Source organism: Triturus cristatus, chromosome 6, assembly GCF_964204655.1.
Source record: "Triturus cristatus chromosome 6, aTriCri1.1, whole genome shotgun sequence".
Lineage (NCBI taxonomy): Eukaryota > Metazoa > Chordata > Amphibia > Caudata > Salamandridae > Triturus > Triturus cristatus.
Window position 1 is genome coordinate 1938781360 of NC_140589.1, and position 18462 is coordinate 1938799821.

Consider the following 18462-nt stretch of genomic DNA (forward strand, 5'->3'; position numbering starts at 1 on the left):
CTCCATGCAGAAGAGACTGAACCCGCTCACCTCCATGCAGAAGAGACTGAACTGACTCACCTCCATGCAGAATAGACTGAACAGGCTCACCTCCATGCAAAAGAGACTGAACCGGCTCACCTTCATGCAGATGAGACTGACCTGGGTCACCACCATCCAGAAGACACTGAACTGACTCACCACCCTACAGAAGAGACTGAACCGGCTCACCTCCATTCAGAAGGGACTGAACCGGCTCACCTCTATGCAGAAGAGAGTGAACCGGCTCACCGCCATGCAGAAGAGACTGAACCGGCTCACCGCCATGCAGAACAGACTGAACCGGCTCACCTCCATGCAGAGGAGACTGAACCTGCTTGCCTCCATGCAGAATGGACTGAACTGGCTTACCTCCATGCATAAGAGACTGAACCGGCTCACCTCCATGCAGAAGAGAATTAACCAGCTCACCTCCATGCAGAAGAGACTGAACCGACTCACCTCCATGCAGAAGAGACTAACCTGGCTCACCTCCATGGAGAATAGACTGAACCGGCTCACCTCCATGCAGAAGAGAATGAACCAGCTCACCTACATGCAGAAGAGACTGAACTGACTCACCTCCATCCAGAAGAGAATGAACAGGCTCACCTCCATGAAGAAGAGACTGAACCGGCTCACCTCCATGCATCATAGACTTTACCGGCTCACCTCCATGCAGAAGAGACTGAACCGGCTCACCTCCATGCAGAAGAGAATGAACCGGCTCACCTCTATGCAGAAGAGACTGTACCGGCTCACCTCCATGAAGAGGAGACTGAACCGACTCGCCCCCATGCAGAAGAGACTGAACCGGCTCACCTCCAAGCAGAACAGACTTAACCGGCTCACCTCCATGCAGAAAAGACTGTACCGGCTCACCTCCATGCAGAACAGACTGTACAGGCTCACCTCCATGCAGAAGAGACTGAACCGGCTTAGCTCCATGTGCAGAGGAGACTGAAACGGATCACGTCCATGCAGAGGAGACTGAACCGGCTCACCTCCATGCAGAAAAGAGTGAACCGGCTCACCTCCATGTAGAAGAGACTGAACCCGCTCACCTCCATGCAGAAGAGACTGAACTGACTCACCTCCATGCAGAATAGACTGAACAGGCTCACCTCCATGCAAAAGAGACTGAACCGGCTCACCTTCATGCAGATGAGACTGACCTGGGTCACCACCATCCAGAAGAGACTGAACTGACTCACCACCCTACAGAAGAGACTGAACCGGCTCACCTCCATTCAGAAGGGACTGAACCGGCTCACCTCTATGCAGAAGAGAGTGAACCGGCTCACCGCCATGCAGAAGAGACTGAACCGGCTCACTGCCATGCAGAACAGACTGAACCGGCTCACCTCCATGCAGAGGAGACTGAACCTGCTTGCCTCCATGCAGAATGGACTGAACTGGCTTACCTCCATGCATAAGAGACTGAACCGGCTCACCTCCATGCAGAAGAGAATGAACCAGCTCACCTCCATGCAGAAGAGACTGAACCGACTCACCTCCATGCAGAAGAGACTAACCTGGCTCACCTCCATGGAGAATAGACTGAACCGGCTCACCTCCATGCAGAGGAGACTGAACCGGCTCACCTCAATGCAGAGGAGACTGAACCGGCTCACCTCCATGCAGAGGAGACTGAACTGGGTCACCTTCATGCAGAACAGACTATACCGGCTCACCTCCATGCAGAAGAGAATGAACCAGCTCACCTACATGCAGAAGAGACTGAACTGACTCACCTCCATCCAGAAGAGAATGAACAGGCTCACCTCCATGAAGAAGAGACTGAACCGGCTCACCTCCATGCAGCATAGACTGAACCGGCTCACCTCCATGCACAGGAGACTGAACCGGCTCACCTCCGTGCAGAAGACAATGAACCGGCTCACCTCCATGCAGAAGAGACTGAACCGGCTCACCTCCATGCAGAAGAGACTGAACCGGCTCACCTCTATGCAGCATAGACTGAACTGGCTCACCTCCATGCAGAAGAGACTGAACCGGCTCACCTCCATGCAGAACAGACTGTACCGGCTCACCTCCATGCAGAAGAGACTGTACCGGCTCACCTCCGTGCAGAAGACAATGAACCGGCTCACCTCCATGCAGAAGAGACTGAACCGGCTCACCTCCATGCAGAAGAGACTGAACCGGCTCACCTCTATGCAGCATAGACTGAACTGGCTCACCTCCATGCAGAAGAGACTGAACCGGCTCACCTCCATGCAGAACAGACTGTACCGGCTCACCTCCATGCAGAAGAGACTGTACCGGCTCACTTCCATGCAGAAGAGACTGAACCGGCTCACCTTCATGCAGAAGAGACTGAACCGGCTCACCTCCTTGCAGCACACATAGACCTGGCCCACATCCCTGCAGAACTGGATAATTGGTGACTGTTCCCCCTGTAGAACGGCAGCTGCTGCACTGCTATGAAAGAGGCAGGATGTGAAACTCCCTGCAGAATACGTTCCTCTCAGATCCTCCCATTTGTTGCTAGCTCACATGATCTGCTGATGCACGGCTTCCTGGGTAGGAGTGTAGCCACACACTACCCTTTATTAGAAAGCATAAACCGTGCCATAAAGCAGTGGTTCACAAACTGTGTGCTGCAGCACCCCATGGTTCTGAATGTGTCCAGCTCCAAGCTGAGCGAGCATGAACAGCAAACAGATGCAGGCACTGCAAGGCCCGAGGGCGCACACATACTGTAAAAAGAGAGAGCAGACATATCGTTGCATCGCGTGCACTATTCTCCATACTGTTAGTTTCCGAATTATTTTCAGGCATTAAAATGGAAGTACTACCGAGGCCGGGCTAACAACGCCCACGCCCAAAAAAGTAATTTATTTGGGAGCCGCGGCCAATGGCCAATTGGTCAAAGAAGCCGTGGGTCAAAAAAGTTTAGGGACCACGGTCCGAAAAAGTTTGGGGACCACTGCAATGAAAGGTCAGGTGAGGTAAGTCACCCATTTCTGTATTACAATTCCAGCATGTTGGGTTGTCTTTGAGGCCTAATTTATGGAGACGTGAAGGGGTCCAAAAAATACTATGTAGGAGCCAGAATTCGATTTAGGCTAGGATAATTTTGTGGGAGACAACCGATTTCCATATTGGATTTCTGTCCTCCTGGGAAATTATATTCATCCCACTTACCCTGAATACCTAGGTTTAGCCTTGTGGAGTACGGTTGTAAGAGTTTGTAAAATCTTGAGGGATGGTGTCCAGAGCTATTGGCCACGTTGATCAGCCTAGGACGGGCGTTGTGTTGCAAAGATGGTTTAGCTTTAAATACACAGGATTGAAGCATGAGAAAATTGTAAATGTCTATATTCTCTAGACTGTGTTGGATCTGGAGTTATTTGAAAGTGAGTGGCTAATTTCTCTAGCCAAATTGCTTCAGAAAAAGGATGCCTGTGAAGGACCATGAATTCCAGTAGAGCCGGTTGCCATCAATCATATGCAACATGTTTTTCCAAAGAGAGATCAGATTGGAGGACTTTATCAGGAATCCCTGTTCTGCAAGGAAAGAGGATTGGTACTTTCTAACATTTACCAGGTTTACCCTACCTAGGTTTATCGGGAGTCAGAGTTTTTTAATTGAGATACTAGGGTGTTTATTTTGCTAAATAACATTGTGTAATAGTTTGTCTTGTTTGTGGTGGAAGCCATCTGTGAGCATACATGTGAGATAATTCACTATAGGTGTCACCATCATTCTTATTGTCTCGATGCATCCTCACTAGGTAATGTATTTAGGGTTCCAGCTGTCCGGAGGTTTTGTACTTTCTGTAGGGTTTTCTTTTCGTTATGTTTTAAAGTGTCCATTAGATCTGATCCGAATTCTTTTCCTAAGTATTTAAGGTAATCGGTTTGCCACGCCAGTCTAAAGTCTTCTAATAATTCTTTAGAGCAGATGTTATTTAGTCTTTTGGCTTCTAATTTATCTCTTCTGAGGCTGTAACCTGCAACCAGAGCATGATTGTTTATAGTGCTAATAAGTGCTTTGCTCGAGAAGTGGGCATTTTCTGTCACAATCAGGATATCATCCACGTATGCCACTACTTTTACTGTCATGTTATTGAAAGTAACACCGGAAATTAAATTATTATCCTGGATGTTATAGAGAAGAAGCTCAAGGCAAGAATGGACAGGGGAGGGGAGAGAGGACACCCTTGCCTCGTTCCTTTTTCAAACCTAAAAGATGAAACAATAACACGTCTTGTTCTTACTCTAGCTCTGGGATAGCTGTAGAGGGCCATAACCATTTTGATAAAGTGTTTGCCGAGATTGAATTTGGACAAGGCTTCTTTGAGAATGGTCCACAAGACTTCATCAAATGTCTTTTCAGCGTCTAGTGTAATGGCCACAGCTTGGGAGGCTGCATTCTTGGCTCTTTCTAGTACTCGACATGGCATCCAAAAGCTATCATTAGACTTGCGGCCTTCCATGAAGCCTCCTTGTGATCCACTACTTAGTTTAGGCAAAAGGGGCTCTAGTCTTTGGTTAAGATCTTGGCATACAGGTTGATAAGGGAAATAGAACAGTAATTTCTTGATAACGTTAGGGCTTTACAATTGTAGGAAACCCCTTAGCTATATAATGCACCAAAATAGTGTATACTGTGCAAATAGGTTGGGGAGACCCTTATTGGCTTACAGAGGCAAAAGTAGATGATACTAACACTCTATCTGTGGTAGTGTGTGTAAACAGTTAGGCTTATCAGAGGGTAGTGCTAAACATATGCTGTACTCACAGAGGCAATAAATTAAACACACCCTCGGTGAATAATGTTGAGGCCAAATTAGAAAAAATAGTACTTATTTAATATAAATTATTAGACCAAGAACTTCAGACACAAGATAAATATGTTCCGGAATACTATAAAATCACAAGCAATGCAATAATACAGTGGTGTGCAATTACGCACAATATATTTCCTATGGGAGGAAAAATGCAATAGAAAAAGTAATGCAATACAGTGGTTTATGTAGTTCACCTTTTAGAGATCAATAGGCCCAGGGCCAAGGTCCAAAGTTCCAAGGCTAAGTTCCCGGAAGCTTCCTGGGTTTCACCGGGAGGTGGAAAACGGGGACTTTGTAGCCGGGGCGTTACGAAGGAAAGGGGTCACCTGTAAAAACAATGCAAAGGGGGACATGCAGGCAAGTCTCTGGCCCCCAAGGCTCTCAAGGGAGAGTAGGGTTCACAAAGTCTCTGGGGCCACTGGAGCACAGCTGGATTGAGTATGCCCGGGCTGGGTGCAGTGAAGATGGACAGCTGGGCAAAGGCGCACAAAGATGAACCTCTCAGTCAGTGGTGGGCATCTTGAAGCAACAATTCTGGAGCTGCTGGGGCACTGCTGACGTGTGTCTCTCAATGGGTGCTGGCGCTGTGCAAAGTTGGAGTTCACCTGGACTCAGTTTAGTTATTGTTTGCAGCAGGGGGTCCGGTACCATGCGGGTAGGTGACTTTCAACTCTGCTGGGTCCTGTGGCATCAAGACTTGATGCAGAGGCTACGCATAAAACATGTGCAGTAAATACAAAAACAAAATTAATTACCAAATAGTAATAAGAACCAATAAAGACTCCACCATAAAAACAACACATTTATCATTCGGGTCTAGAAAGCCTTGATCTCAGTGCAGCTCATAAAAAACCCAGAAACATCATAAAAAACATGATCATTATGAAGCAACTGCAGGTACTGTCGAAGCTGCAGGGCAACATGGTGCCAGAGTGAAACCAGCCACTGGGGGATGCCAGAAGATGGTGTAACAAACTTAACCTAAAGCTGGCTAACACAAATCTGTCCCTCCCGCTGGATACCTGCGCTAGGTAAAGCCAGGGCCCTGAACTGTTTTCAAAAGCACATGTCCCCGCACCATAGGTTTCATCATCTCTGCTTGCTCTCTAGTTCACAAAACGCGCTCTAACACAAGTCCTTCACCCATCTCCATTCTAAAAGGGACAGCAAGTGGGGATTCAAAAATATGTCTGCCCGACCTAGGTTGACAAAAGCTGCCTTCATCTAGGCGATCCAGGGAATTCTGTTCACTTGGTCAAGGGACAGGCAGTGTAAGAATATCAGAGTCCCTCCATGGTCCAGATCTTAATCCAGCACATCAGAGGACTAAGGGCGACCATGTCAGCTAAATATCTTGATCCAAGCTTCTTGTGGACAGAGAAAGCCTGGGTGCTTTTAGGGACCTGCACCAGCCATCTTAGGATTTATTTTTACCGGACTCGATTTTGTCAGTCTTCACATACCCCTGTACCTCACTACCATACAGGACATGCAACACACTGGAGATCTGGAGTAGACTGTCCGACAACCAAGACCCCAACCAGCGTGCAAGGTTGACCACTGCCAGTGTAGCCTTAACAATCTCCATTTACTCCCCATCAATCCTGGGCTTTCAGTTTTTGTGCACATAAAAAAACACCCTTAAATAGGGAAAGGTATAGACTTTAGCCAGTCAGCGATCTAGATGTACAGCGGTGTTTTGACCGCGTTGTTAAGGTCGTTTCCCACCAGGGTGTTGTAGCCTCCAACAATTCTTTAAGTTAAATCTAGTGCAGATATTTAGTAAGGTCTTGTGGGACTTTAAAGGGTGGAGGGAGGATTTCGATTATCTGTCCAGTGTTAGGTCTAGGGAAAGATTAAAGTCCCTGCCTATTATCATCAATTTGTGTCCAGGGATGTTTTTTAGGGTATCGGCCAGGGAATTCCAAAATTCAGGAGCATCACCATTTGGGCCATATCGGATAATGGGGTGCATATATTTTCCATTCTAGTTTTGTGATTGCTAACCTACCCTCGTCGTCAGTGGAGTGAGATGTTAGTCTGAGGTTGGAATTTGTTTTTAGATTATCGTTATAACCCCATTCTTTTTATTTACAGCAGCAGAACAGATGATTTTGCTTGTCCATTTGGTGTTAAGGAAAGCACCTTCTGTCTGGCCAACTGTAGTTTCTTGTAGTATTATAGGGTCAGCCTTAAGTTTAACCGGTTAGCTTTCAATTTTTTCGTATTTAATAGGGTGGTTAAATCCCTTAACGTTCAGTGAAACTATCTTCGAACTGTCAATGGAGAATGGATTAACCATCTTGACAGCGTGATTGATAGGTCAGATCTAGTGTATCGGAGTAATCAAACTGTAGAGAGAGTGGAACACTGTGTGCCAATAAAAAATATCGTCAGATTGTAGGGAACCTAATACCCATATGAGTCTGGTGCGTGTTAAAACGGGACAAGAGTAGAGTGGCCTGATAAACAGGTGTACATGACATGAGCCACAAGTCAAGGTTCACCCAATCCTTAGTGCAGTATGAAGAGAGGAGAAAACAAATGCAGTAAAGAAACAAGGTAAGTAAGAAATAAAAACACACCCAATAAGATCCCAAGCCCACCCTGTGACCACCGTCCCACCCATAACAGGTAAATAGGAAGAGATGACAGAGACGTCAACTAAAATTTGCAGGACCAATGGATAATTATCACCTTGTAAAATAACCAAGGTTGTAAAAAGTCATAAGTGATCTATGCTTGAGCAACGCTCTTAAACAGAGGCACCGGTCATTGTGGGTGCATTTATGGGGAGAATACAGCAATAAGTAATCTAAAGGGCAGTAGAAATGAGTAGGTCAACAACTGCACCTTTGCACATGCTTAATGTAGGGTGTAATGATGTGAATTAACATATTCTTGAGAACGTAGTAATATAAGCACAAGACTTATGGTTTTAGTAAACTAGTTGCTAACATATCCAGACCACAATAATGACAAAGTATAGTAATCCTAAGTATACATTAGGAAGTGACAGTGGGAAACACTATCTAATATGGGCAGAAAGTATTGGTAAGCACTACCGATATCCTCACAGTAAATGCTTGCAAGAACAAACATGAGAAAACTGCACTGTGACTCATCTGTAGCCGAGCAGGGAATCAGAAATAAATGGTGTGGTCCTATAAGGCACCTAGGTGTGGATTGGATAGTCAATTGTTCAGAGAGTTAGAGTTACAGTTTTCTTTTGTTGGAATTGGAAAGGTGGGCCTCCTTTTCATGGTCTTCCCATCCATCCAAAAACGTTGTGAAGTCTTTAGCATTGACAAAAATATAGTGTTTGCCATCCATGAATACTCTGAATCTTGCAGGTACAACAAATGAAAATTGTAGATTTAGTTTTTTCAGTCAGGGACGAAGAGCCAGGAAACCTCTTCTCTTATCAACTGTTGATTTTGAGTAGTCCTGTAAAATATGTATTTTTAGCCATTTCAAGTGATGTGGTTATGTTTGCGCATATAGTTGAGGAGCAGCTCAGTGTATTGAAAGCGCAGAGGTTTGCAAACGATCTGCCTCGTGATTAGCTTATTTGCAGCTTGAAAGACGTTCGAGTTCTAAGTCTTTGACAAATGGTATGCCTAAATCATCAGACTTCTGTTCCCTCCAGGATTCCAAACATTCGTAGATTACCCCTACGGTTTTTGTCCTCTAAGTCCACTGCCTCTTTATGGAGAGTCTTCCTAGATGATTGAAGTGTTTCTCTGTATTAGATGAAAGGTCCTTTACGAAACCGATTCATTGCTCTGCATCAGAGAGCTTTTCACTACAATTGCAGATGTCCACCCATATGGCACTCAGTTCTAGCTGCATTGCATCTGTATTACTCTTGGTTGATTTGGCAACATCGTAGACCACAACTAATTTCTTTAGAATCATGTCCATAGTAGTGTTAATGTCTGTTTTCCCTTTGATCAGTGAATCCAAAGATGGAGGTTCAGCCTTGAAGCGTTCAAGGGATGATTTAGGTTCATTTTCTGCCATGGTCAAAGCACCAATAGTGGCCTGTGTGGTGAAGTATTTCCATGTTGTACAGTAGGAGGCTCAAATGCCAATTTGAGCGTGGTATAAGATGGGAGCCAGTGTTCTCTTATGCTGGTTTTTGGCATGCCACGTCACACAGTAGTACTCTTTGTTATAGAGGGGAAAAGTGCAGCAAACTGTAGTAGTTGTAGACCAAGGGGACCACTAAGTCAGATATCTTGGTATCTTGATGACACTTTGGTGTGACTGAGGTGGCAATTTGAGAGTGTAGCGTAGCTGTTACACCAAGTAGTATGGAGATACTCTCTGGGGTCACACCACGAAAAATTGGACTGTGTCAATTTTTGGTGAGGCCGGATCCTTGAACCAGGTTCTCCCCACTAGAAATCTGCTGCTTCGAAAAATTCTCACTGAAAATCTTCTAAGTCTAGTGCAGATTGGGTCTTAGTTGTTTTTTCTGTGATGTTGGGACCTTTCAATGGGACAAAGTTATAAATCCAATCTAAAGCTGTGAAATTGCTGGCTGGATACTTTTTCTGGCAGGTCCCGATGAAACTCTGGAGCTCTGGAGGAAAAGTTTTCAAAAGATTCTAACCTTTCTTCTGATGCCCAAACAACTACAGGAATACTGTTTTAAAGTCTCAGGGGAAGGCACCTAGAGACTGTTATGGTGTAAGGCAGAGGCCAATAGAAAAGTCTCCACTAGCCAGCTGGGCATTTTCAGGGGAAAGGCTTCTTGTTATGTCAGGACAACTGACCCTTGGTGTCCAGTTCTTTGTCCTGGATGCAAAGGGGGGCAGGTGCCTACAAGTCTCAAAAGCAGGCACAGTCCTTCTTCCGCTTTCCATAGGACTAGAGAGTGTTCCAAGGATGGTACCTTGGGGTGCCATATTTATGCCTGGCACCAGTTAGCGGGTCCGCGTAGCTCCTGGGAGCTCCCTAAAAAAAGGATAAAAGGTCCATGGGGCACCTGCACCCACACTTTTAGTAGTTGCTTTACTACAAACAGGCCCAAAATGCCATGTGCTAGGCCAATGCCAAGATGGACCAAATCTTCAGCCACACTAAATGTGAGCTAAGAGATCTGGGGTATGTATGGAAGGGTGCTATGGAAAGCACCAGTGTCCTTCCACATTTACCCCAAAAATCTAGTTTCAACCAGTCCCCGGACACAAAATAAAGTAGGAGACGGAAGTCTGGTAGGACAAATGCAAAGTCTGTCAGCAACCAGATAGGAGGTACACAAGAATTGTGTTCTGACCCTGTTTAATCCTTTTCAAGGATGCAAAGGTGTTGCGGGACACTGCAGCTCCGTTCGCGCTGGCAGGCGCTGAACGGAAACTACAGTTCCCGGCAGCCCTGACGCGCGACGGGACGTAGGACGTCTCCGTCATGCGTCCCGCGTGATGCGGAAGCACCCGCATAAGAACAGGCAGCACGAAGAAACGCTGCCGATTATTCCGAGGAATGCAGGCTTCTCTGGGCTTCGTTTTTGCATTGGAGGTCTGGTAAGGGTGTCAGTGACACCAGTCAGTCAGTATATTACCTTGTTCTCGAATTGGGTGAATTTCGTACTCTGGTCCTGCAGTGACATGAGGAGATACGTGTGTATTGCAAGCTTGGTTCTCGTTCCGAACCTCCTCTCACGCATTCAGCTTCTAGGCTGCTACGTGCGGGGAGCTTTCCCTACGTTGGCGAATTCTCCCCTAAATCAGTTCTCAGAGTTCATGCGAGGGCAAGTACAGATAATACCCAGTTAAGAGGGGACGCCCTCAGCTAGCATCATTTGTTTTCTTTGTCTTCCCCAATGGTATGAGTGACGTAACTGCTAGGAAATACAACCGTTGGAGTAATTGAAGTGGACATTATTTCACAGCGATTGCAGTGACATTCGCGCACCTGCTTGCGCAACTATTGTAAGAGACATACCTGTAATTGACTCTCGAAGACTACTACCTGTGTTTGTGCTATTCTCTCATTTCCACAGGGGTGCATAACAGAGCCATAGTTACCAGCATATCTTACTCCTACCGTTGGCACCATAAGGTTTAAGCCGCACCCCTGTTGGTTGATTCGTCCTTCTTTTCCTTTACAGGTTAGTAGGGTAGTAAGATAGAGGTACGGGAGAAGGTAGATGGGGACTGCAGAAGTGTGCGAGGGGCGGTTCTGGTACTAATCCGTGTTACCCTTTTGTGTCTCCTACAGGTCTCCCTCCCTGCTGTCCCCTTCCTTTCCTTCCCCTGCTTAACCACCCTTTAGTCTGCGTATAATTAATGTCCAGACTTGGGGCGGTTGAGAGGTGGACCCCTTAGAGCACCAATTCGATTCTGAGGATACGTGCAGGCCTGGGACAAAAGGTTTTACATGTGCCTAAGACAGACCTGTCAGGTAGGATTTGACACTAGTGTCCCAATAGGAGGGGCAGTAATCCCCACTCTGAAGGTCTACCTGAGCTCAGAGGAGTCCTCCCTGCCCATTCGGGTCAGCCTCACTATCATAGTAATATACTGTGTAGCTTCTGGTAAGAATTTCACATAATTAAGGTCAAGCACTTGAATGACAGCTGCTATAGAGCTATTGTAAAATAGCCTTCTTGAGCTCGGTCAGAGAAAGGTAATTTTCTAAAAGTTACTTTTCATGAATATTTATTAAAACTCCCGCCACAATATTGAATAAGGCTTATAATAAATGTTAAAGAGTTACTGCATTTTTTGGTACTGGTCTCAAACCCAAGATGCAGAATTAACATTCTAATTTTACTCTAGTTTTCCTCATAGGATATCCAGAGCCTTCCACAGTGAAAATTGTTTTCGGGGGCTTGTCACTGCAGGTACAAGGTAACAGTAAATTTCTTCATGTCCCATTTTTAAATACCGTGCATCCTGCCTTGTGGACTGCAAAGCCTATATAGTTGTGACTTATTAATATTTGAAAGTAAGGTTTTCCCCTGTCAAAAAGGATATTTTGACAGCTTAGGTTGCACGTTTACACTGCTGCCATCCAGCTACAATGGTAGGCCTGAATCCATGTTTTCCTTGTCACACTAGTGGGTGGCACAAAAAATAACTGCAGTCCACAGGTGATGTAAGAAATTAGGTTAATGGTTGAGGGCGGGGTTGCAGCCCCACTCAGGCAACAACCACATTCCTTGTCAAGGAAACCCACGAAAAGTAACTAAATTATTCTGTGCTTAACTCTCTGTTAGCATGCCAGAAACTTAGAGGCAATTTGCAAAGTATTTTTGGAGTACACAACAGTGAAGTGAAAACACAAAACTAAAAGAATCCCAAACCAATTTAGAAAAATAGGGTAAGTTCAATAAACAAAATGACATCAGAATGGCAAAATTCCAATCAATAGAACCGGAGATATTCAATTTGAAATGTTTTAGGTAAGTATGGCACCTAAAAGCACAAATCCCCACTCACAGTCATCTGGTCGTGCTAGAAAGGGAAAAGTCACAAGTCCAGGCCACCATGTTGCTGTAGCAGAAAGAGCAGGCCAGGCAGTGTGTGCTGTTGTCACTGCAGCGTGAAGAACCAGTTGGGGCTTCATGGAGGGTCATTGCTAGAGCTTCATGTTTGTGGTCACTGCAGGCTGTCATCACAGTAGTGTGAAGTATTGATCTGGCGCTGCCATTCGTCACTGGCAGTCTCTGTAGCGTGAAGAGTCTGGTTGACCAGAGCTTTGCATATGTGGTCATTGTGGGCAGCAGAGTCTCAGTGCGAACAGGCCCGTTTGCAGTCGGGAAGTGCCCAAAACTTTAAGATTTCTCCTTTTCTTAAAGGACATGTGGAGGTTATTCCTGGGGATCAGGGACTCACTCTCACAGAGGCCAGTAGCGCTCAGGCAGGTTCAGTTGCAGCAGGTCAGCTGAGCAGTGGCAGTGAGGCCTCTGGAGCGTGTTGTGCCCCTGCAGCTCAGAACAGGAGGTCAGCCAACTGACATTTGGAGTCACTCAGGTTAGCCTGGGTTGACGGGGGCAGGTCCATTCTTCCTTCTCAGAGAGTAGGCCAGGCGTCACGCAGCAGGACAGTCCTCTGGGGAAGAATTGTGACTTTACCATCAAAGAGGGTTTTAAATTACAATCATTTGAGTCTCGACATGTCATTTGCACCGGCATCTACAAACGTTAGCACCTATTAAATGTAATAGGGGTAATAATGCACCCTGCCCCATGGGCCTCTAGGTCCTACCTTAGGAGTGTCTTATGTATTAAAAAGGGAGATTTAGGCCTGGCGTTTTTTTTGCCTGGTTCAAATGGCAGTTTAAAATCGCAGTGCAGGCTGTAATGGAAGGCCTGGGACATGTTTTAAAGGGCTACTTTAGTGGGTGACAGAATAAGTGCTGCACGGCCACTAGCAGCGTTTAATGGACAGGCCCTGGGTACATGTAGTACCATATACTAGGGATCTACAAGACAATAAATGTGCCTGTCAGGTGTAGACCAATTTTACCATATTTTAGAGAGAGCACTGGTTAGCCGTGGTGAAGTTTAATGCCTAAAAAAAAAAACAAATTCTGAAAAAAGGTGAGGTGAAGGGAAAATGTTTGGGGTGACCCTGCAGAGGGCCAAGTCCAACAGGAGACATTCAACTTTTCAGGCCATGTGTATAGTTTCTATACTATATAATACAGCCTTCATAGGGCAACTAAATTTGGCAATCCGGGATTAGCTATTTTCCGCATGTTTTAGGGGTCAGAGCACATGCACTGATTACTGGACATCAATGACACACTATGCAGAGTCTAAAAACCAGCAAAGAAATTCATCTTTTACGCCGTCCATTCTTATAAGGACATGGTTGTATTTTTCATATCGCCCCTTCTACATGTTCCTCCTCCGTGCATCTAGACAGAGGCATGGGACTCTTATCATAGGGCTTACCGTACTACCAAGCTTGAGCAGAGTGGTATGTCTCCTTTTGAATTGATGCCAGGAGGACCCCCAGGTTCCAATTGACCCCTTCATGAATTAAAGAGTGGTTGCTAGTGGAGGGGTGAGGTCTACCATTCCTTGAGTGGTTCTGTTTCTAGTGCACTCTGTATTCGTAGTCAAAGTGAGGTCGGGGAGGTTTGTCCAAGTTCAGGGGTCCTTTCAGAGTCAAATGTGCCTTTCCACATTTCGTCATCTTGGACAATGGTGTGAAATGGAACCTTGGCGGGTGGCTTTGTATCCAAAAAACAAATCTTTCTGGTGTCACCATTCTTCGCCATGGTAATTCTGTCACCCCTGATGTCGGTACCACTGTTCCTCCCCTCGCTGGAAACCCAAGGGTGAGGGGTGCTGATGGTGATGCTGTTGGTGATAGTGGCTCTGTTGCCAACGAGAGCACTCTTTCTTCCAGTGATTGGTCTGAGAGTTCACGAGCTGTCAGATGTCTGAGAAGGCTCAGGCCTCCTGTGTACTTAAATGATTTTGTTTGCTAGTGCCTTTGCCTATTCTTTTGTTTTCTTCACATGTTTTTTCTTCTTTACTTTGTTTTTTCTGTTCTGATAGAGGGAGGGGATGTGTTGTACTTACTGTTGCCTGTTTAGCCTTTCCTTCATGTCTCCTGTTCCCTGTTCTCATGGAATACTTCACTGACATTCTAGGTTTGTCCCTGCGTGGTCGTTCTAGTTCAGTCCGTTGATCCCTGGCCAGCCGTGGAAGTGTCCGCTGTGCCGCTGGCCCTAATAAACCTGTTGTTTCCTTACCTTTATCGAAGCATCCGGCTCTACTTATTTACCACATCTTTCATGGGACCAGTTGCAAGATCTCTAAGGGTAAGGTAAATACCCATTGTGGTGACCCTACGACTCTGCACTTTTACTTAAGATGAACTCCAGTCTTCCATGAAATCTAAAATGGGGGGCGTGGCTTGACGCCCACGGAGTATGGTGGCTTCCGTGTGAGGCTCCCGGGTCCGTCTCGGTCTTGCCGCGTCTCTTGACACCGGGCGCGCTACTTTCCGCTTCCAGCGTCGTGGGAAGGTACGCTGCCAACAATGAATTTGAAGTTTTCTGCGAACGCTCGCTGAAACAAGCTTTTCTCACGCATTGTGTGTATTCACGGAGCGACGCTTCATAGCGGCCGCCATTTTCTTTTTTTGCCGCGTTTGGAGTTTCTGTCAGCAATAGCTTGCTAATGCATGCTAGCTTAGCAAGCAATGTTTTTTCACCCATTTGTTCACCATTTATCACCCGCTTTCGTTGCATAAACTTGGTTGCCTTATTTTCCACGTGTACTTTCCTTCATTGTGAAGGGACTTTCCTGGCAGCCATTTTCAGGTGAGGAGTTGGGAGAATCATTACAAGTGCCGCCATGCTTCTGGTTGCCTGCAGTTTGCTCTCAATTGTTGCTCCGACCTAACTGAGCTCTGCTCTCCTCATGGTTCCAGTTCTACTTATCTGTTTATCGATTGCTCGCTGAATATACAGTGGTTCCGGTCATTATTTTTCTACAGCTCCATAACTATCTCCTGTGTTGGTCTATTTGATGGGCAGAACCAAGACTTCTTCAAAAGTGCGGCACACTTTTATTAAGAATTCATAGCTTTTTACAGAATTTTCTAAATTCGAAGATTCTCTACTGCTTCTGCCACAATCTGCGGAGCCCAACATGGATCCCAATTCTGTAGCTTCTGGGAAGTCCGTCACAAAACGTTTGAAAAAGGATCCTCCTTCCCCTCCTAAGTCTGCCTCGCCGGTTTCCTTGGAGCTCTTGCTGGAGGAAATTAGAGCGCTTCGACCTTTTATGGAAGACACTAATGCAAAACTACAAATTCTTACGGAGAATTGGTCCAAGATGGATACTAGAGTCTCGGTGGTTGAGCAAAGTGTTACCACACTTAAGGAGTCATGTGCTAGTGTTTCACATCTTCACTCCCAAGTTTCGATGCTCCAGCGCCAAGTCGAAGACCTTGAAAATCGTAACCGAAGAAATAACCTTCGCATTTACGGCCTGGGGGAAGGACTTGAGGGATCAGACGCTCTCACTTTCTTTAAGTCCTTCCTTCCTAAGCTACTTCACTTGATGGCACTGCACTTAATATTCAACGTGCGCATAGACTGGGTCGTGTCCCTTCCAACTCTTCACCTTCGCAACAACCCAGAGGTGTAATTCTATACTTTTTGGAGTATACAGACTTGCTAAAAGTTTTGTCAGTGGCCAAATCCATTCCAAAAATTACATGGTCTGGCTCAACTCTCTTCTTTGCCCAAGACTATGCAAAAGCTACGGCCAACAGACGCAAAGCTTTCCTAAGTATGAGATGTGACCTTCGATCCATGGGAGCTCACTATGGATTCTTTCATCCATGTCTCTTCAAGGTCACATATAATAACAGAACGACCACATATGAAGACCCGACGAGACTTCAGAGTTTCATCAATTCCTGTGGACCGACTAACATGGATTCTACTGCTTCTTCTTCGTCATTCATAACTTAACATTTTGCTACTTTTCAATGTCTTGCTTCATTTCCTAGATTCTTGCATAAGGTACTTCTACTTTACGTAGATTGCCTCACGTAGATTGTCTTCACTGACATAGTTGCTTGGTGGCTTACATAAGTTATTGGTTAGAGTTGCTTTTAGGGCATATATGCTTTAACTGTTCTTTTTTGTTTTCGCAGATCTCCTTTTTTCATCATGACGTGGTTTCTCCTTGGCTTTCTGTGTGTCTCTCCCCGGATGTTCCGTCTGTCCACGTGGCCTCACCTCCCCCTCCGTCACATTTCCCTTTTGTAGGTATGTTTTTTGTTTTGTTTTTGGTTCTATGTATTGTATTCCCTGTATCTTTCTCATATGTTTCACAACTTGTATTTATCTGCTCTTCTGATATTCTTCATATTTCTTTCCTCTTTCCTTTTTTTTATGTCTCTTCCAAATTTGTCTTTGCATGCTTATTTCTGATTATTCTTCTATATTCCTCTTTCTCAGTCACAACTTTCGCTTTCTACGCTGTTGGTATTTCTTGCCCATCATTTTATTTACAATGTCTTTCTTGGTTCTTGCTCTATGGTTAACATAATCTTTTTATCCTGAAGGCGATTTATAGGTTTTTCAATTTTTTCTCTCGTTTGTTACATTTCTCTTCGTTGTTTGAATTGGGTTCTTCTCTTATGATTTTAGGTTTAGTCGTTTTTATTAATCAATGTCATTAAAATTTATAACCTGGAATGTACGGGGTTTGAACTCTCCCATTAAGAGACAACGGGTTTTGGCTTACCTTGCTAAATTAAACGTGGATATTGCATTTCTCCAAGAAACTCACCTCTCTGAAGCTGAATCATTAAAGTTAAAGAAGGGTTGGGTAGGAGAGGTTTTCTTTTCTCCAGGTGACGGCAAACGCAATGGCGTAGTGATACTCTGTCATAAATCCCTCTCGCTCTCACTTCTGTCTCAAGAGTCGGATGCCAATGGCAGGTGGTTGAATGTCAAGCTGTCTTTAAAGGGTGTTCCAGTCTCACTTCTGAATGTTTATGCCCCTACTTGCGGAGATCCTTCCTTTTGGCCTGCACTTGCCAAGCAAATATCTCACTGCATAGATGATAATTTTATCTTGGCAGGCGATTGTAATCAGGTATTTGACCCATTTATTGACAGGAACTCTAAGATTCCCTTTGTGGCCAATAAGCCTCATAAATCTTTTGTTCATACCATCAATCAACATAAGCTTTTTGATGCTTGGCGATTATGCAATCCAACTACCAAAGAGTTTACTTTTTATTCTCCACTTCACCATTCCCAATCAAGAATTGATTATATTTTCGTTTCTCATAAAATTTCACAAACTCTCACACACGCAGAGATTGGCCCTATTTTGATTTCAGATCATGCCCCGGTCTCTATTGGTATAGACATTTTACCCAAAATTATTGGACCCAGAAGGTGGCGTTTTAATAATTCCCTTCTCTTAGACCGGAAATTCACAGCCTCCTTCACCACCTTTTTTGACGAATTTTTTATGATAAATCAAACCGAATCCATAGCTCTATCTACAGTCTGGGATGCCTTTAAAGCCTCAGCTCGAGACTTTATAATTAATTTTGTTGCAAAAAGCGTAATAATGCCCGCAAACAGACTAGAGATCTCCTCCAAGATATTAAGAGACTGGAGCACTCTTATTATACCTCAAATACAAACGACAGCTTAGTTGCTCTTGTTAATGCCAAATTGCAATATAATAAAAAATCTCCAGAGGATGCCTCATTATGGGCCTCATGTAGGTAGCATACCAGTTACCACTTCTAAAATACCGAACGTTACCGAATCGGTATTTAAGAAGTGGTAACTCGTATGTAGGTAATGAGTCGGTATTTTTTACCGATTCGTTACAATTCGGTAATTACCGAATCGGTATTTACCGATTCGGTAATGAGGCATACCTTCCCATTGAGGGGAAGGTATGCCTCATTACCGAATCGGTAAATACCGATTCGGTAATGGTGGAAAACATGCAAGGGTGGCAGGGTGTCACATTGACACCCTGTTGCACCCCTGATTCGGCCATGTGTGCACATGTGGCACACATACATGCCCTAAGGGCATGTATGTCTGCCACATTGCACACTGCTAAGCGTTTAAAAAAGCATACACACATCCATTAATTATTTAC

General features: G+C 45.0%; 1 protein-coding gene across 4 annotated transcripts in view; it reads left to right on the top strand.

Moving 5' to 3' along the window:
* LOC146822541 (NACHT, LRR and PYD domains-containing protein 12-like) overlaps positions 1 to 18462 on the top strand; it is an 867568-nt gene that overhangs the window by 20016 nt on the left and 829090 nt on the right. For all 4 annotated transcript variants that reach the window (XR_014963327.1, XR_014963329.1, XR_014963328.1 and 1 more), the window contains exon 2: positions 16478 to 16592. The gene's annotated coding sequence lies outside the window, so the exon portion shown is untranslated. The remainder of the gene's footprint in view (positions 1 to 16477; positions 16593 to 18462) is intronic.